This window comes from Paracoccidioides brasiliensis (genome assembly GCF_000150735.1).
Source record: "Paracoccidioides brasiliensis Pb18 unplaced genomic scaffold supercont2.5, whole genome shotgun sequence".
NCBI lineage: Eukaryota > Fungi > Ascomycota > Eurotiomycetes > Onygenales > Ajellomycetaceae > Paracoccidioides > Paracoccidioides brasiliensis.
The window spans coordinates 2103105-2107222 of NW_011371362.1; positions in this window are offsets into that span (position 1 = coordinate 2103105).

Genomic DNA, 4118 nt, shown 5'->3' on the forward strand with positions numbered 1-4118 from the left:
TTAATAGATATTACTATTAATGAACTATTAAATATAAAGAAAAAATTATATATATTCAAAAACTTCTAAAGATAAATAAGAAGAACTTCTTACTGATATATCTAGATAATTCAAAAAGTAAATAAAAACAATTAAAAGTTAGTATAGTAGTAAAATATTATAAATTAGATTCAGAACATAAGATGTTTTTATATAGTCTAAAAAAAGAGTATGAAGTTTTTAATACTAAATTATTTATAATTTAAAAAGTTTTTATAGTGGTTTAGAAAATAATTTTTTAAAAAGTAAATATTAATAATATTTAAATATTTTCAGATAATTAAAAAATATTAAAAAGATTATAAAACATAAAATTTAAAGTAATTAGATAAATTTAAAAAGAATTAAAACTAGAAATAAAAAATATTCAAATTTATTTATCTTAAATATCTGCTTATATAGATATTCTAGAAATAAAAAAGTAGATCTAATAGCAAAGATTAAAACTAGAACTCAAAAAGTAATTTAAAAAACTATATTCTAATCATATATTAATAGAAAGATTAAAATATGAGTCATGATAAATAAACAAAGATTTAAAAAAAAAGAAAAAAAATACTCAGTATGCAAGATATAAAATGAAATAAAAGTGAAAGTTTGCATCAATAAAATGCAGAAAGAAAATATTTTTCTAGAAAATATAATTAAAATTTGAATATAACTACTTTAAATTATATATGAAAAGATTTAGAGATTTTTTAAACTTTGATAGATGTGATTTTTATAATATAGTTGAAAATTCAAATTATATACTTAAAAATTGCTCATTTAACAATAAGATAGAAAAGAAATTAGAAGAAAAACACTTAATTATTTAATTAAATATGATTTTTCTATTTAATACTAAATTAGAAAGAGAGTTTTTAATTGAGTTTATTAAGAAAATAAAAATTATCTCTAGAGAATAAACTTTAATCTTAAATGAATTTGATATTTAATTTATAAAAATTGAGAATATATTTTTAATAATACTTTTATTTAAATGTATTTTATATTAGTTTATTATTTTATTTTATTATTTATTTTATTAAGTTAAAAATGAGACTAGATCAAAATTATAACTATAAATATATTATTTGTTAAAAAATTATTAAATACTATATTATTCTGAGATAAAACTTTATAAATATATAGATTGATTGATATGTATTAGTTAAATTAGTAAAATAGTTAAATTCTAGTTTTAGCTAAATAGATATCATAATTATTAACTGAGTACATCTTAAATAAATAAATAAATAAATAAATAAATAAATAATAATAATAATAATAATAATAATAATAATAATAATTTTCTTGCTGCTCTTTATTAGAAATTTAAGAGTTCTATTCAGAAGCTCTGCAATTAAAATTAATTATTGTAGATTAAATATTAGTTTTAACTGACAGCTTTAGATAGCTTCTAATTATGATTCTAATTCTATCTAAAACTCTTACTACTAAACTTTGGAAAATTTACTTATCAAACTCTGAAATTTAATATTGAACTCTTTTTAATCAAAGTTAAACTGTATGTTGATCAAACTACTATTAGAGATTTAATCATTTAGTTTTACTATATCTATTTGAATTTAAATTTAAGTATATAAGCAATTATTCTTCTTCAGCTAGCTCAAGCTAAAGAAGCAAGTGATTAGAACTATAATTCAATTTTCAATTAGCTTTTTCATATATATAACAACTTAAACAAGATAATTAAAATAAAAAACAAACTACACAGTTTAAAGCAAGACTCAAGTAAACCTCTAACAGTCTATATTACTAAGTTTGAATTTATTTTCTATAAGATCAAAGTTTAGAAGTAATTAAATTTTTTTATGAATTTTTTTATTTTGTCAGAGTCTTAATATGATAATTTATAACTATTTAATTTAGCAGTTAAAGTTATCTCAGATTTAGAAGAAATTTCTGTATATTGTTTAAAAATTAGCTTTAATTTCTTCTATTCATCTTTGTTCTATACTTCTTAGCAGACTAATTGTTAGGCTCAGCGCCCGACCGAGCCCGACCGAGGCCCGATGCCCGGTTAGACTCGACGTCGGATTAAGCTCGGCACCCGATTAGGCCAAATATTCTCACGTGATCAAACGACCATGCGGGTGGTTATAACCCGGGCAGGCCCCAGCACCTCTTTCATCCCATCAAGCTTAGTATTTCGTTATATAGCAGTTAGCAACGCAGAGAGTTTCCTTCTTATGCAGCTCGCATTCACTCCCTAACACTAATCACTTAACTCATTATAATTATTTTACTTATTATAATTACTTTGATTCTATAAATCTAAATCAGATTAATATTTTTAACTTTTTATATAATTTTTATTATATATCTTATCAATTTTATCTTCTCAATAAAAGAAATACTGTCAATAAGACTATTATATATATTATAAATCTAATAATCATTAAGTTAAAAATTATTATATCTATTTATATTTTTCTAAACTCTATCACTTTTAAATTATCAAATAAATTTCTACATTTAATCAAGAATCTTATAATGATAACTCAAATATAAATAAGATATGAAAGAAAGTAGATAAAAATCTGATAAATAATAACTAAGATAATTAATTTATTGATAAGTTTGATAAATTTTATTTTACTTTTTTTTTTTATTTATTATAGTTTTTTGAAAACAAGTATTTTTTTAAACTGAGAGATAATGTTACAGTACAGTTGCTGATAATATGAGATAAGATTAATTCACTTCAATCTTAATCATATTTGATTACTTTTATTGATATTGTTAGGAAGTGAATGCAAGCTGCATAAGAAGAAAACTCTCTGCATTGCTAACTACTATGTAACAAAATACTAAGCTTGATGGGATGAAAGAAAATGCTAAGATCTATCTGAATTATAACCACCTACATAATTATATAGTCACATGATGAGAATTAGACCTAATCAGATGCTGAGCCTAATTTGACATTGAGTCTAACTAGACACCAGGCCTTGATCAGACTCAGTTGAGTGCTGAGTTTAACATCACCCCTTAGTCTAGAGACAGACATGTTCTCATGCCAGTAGGTTATCATCAACCTTATTCTTCAGATAGCTGTCTGTCTCCTATGTTTTCAACTACTTATTTAGTTTTTTTGAGAATTTAACTTTTGTAGAATTAGTCTTATAAAAGTTGTATATGATGTGTGATGATTCTTTGAAGTCATGAGTGAGATATCAAGATGAGTTTTTATTAAATCTGTTTTAGTGGACTTAATCTTACAATTTTTCTTAATTTATTTAATTTACTAATATATATTTTACTTCTCATTTATTTTCTTCACCTATCTCAATTGAATCTGATGATTTAACAGTCTACTTTGATAGATAGTCTTTTGAATTCCTGCACAGCTTGTCTCAGAAGAAGATTAAATGAATCTTCATAATTGTGAAATGGTTCAGTCTATAGACATTGCCTATCCTCTTTAGAATTTTGAAGAGATCTATATTCTATACTATTAGCTTATGATTTAATCAGTTAATTCTGTATGATTTTAATATCAAGTAGATAAAATCTTTCACTATGAAGTTAGATTCTCAGTGATATCTATCAGTCTGCCTTTTTATCTATTTCTGTACTATCTTCATGCTCTTATCTGCTCATTTTCAGATCTCTTTCATCTGTTTAACAAAGTTTTAAGCAGCTCTATGATTTGTTCTTTTCTCTGTCTTCAATTCTCTTGATAGAGATCTTCAGTCAAATAATGTTTATGACTTATATTCATTTGCAGCTAGAAAGAGAGAGATTTTAGTAAGAATGATTGAGATGATTGCAGAAGCATGATTTATGATAAGTAATCACTCATCTTAATTATTTTAATAATAATTAATATATGAGTGAAGATGTGTGACAATATACTAATTTATTATCTTTGTCTAATCATCTGTTTGTATATAATATACTATGAAGAGTTTCAACTTTATGTTTAGAATTTCTATAAACTCATTTCAGAAGTTTGATATAAACTAAAAACTGCAGTTAGAGACAATTAAATCTGATATCTCATTATAGAAATAGTAGAATTACATGAATAGTCAAGTCAGCTTATAGACTATATCCTCATAAGTGATAAA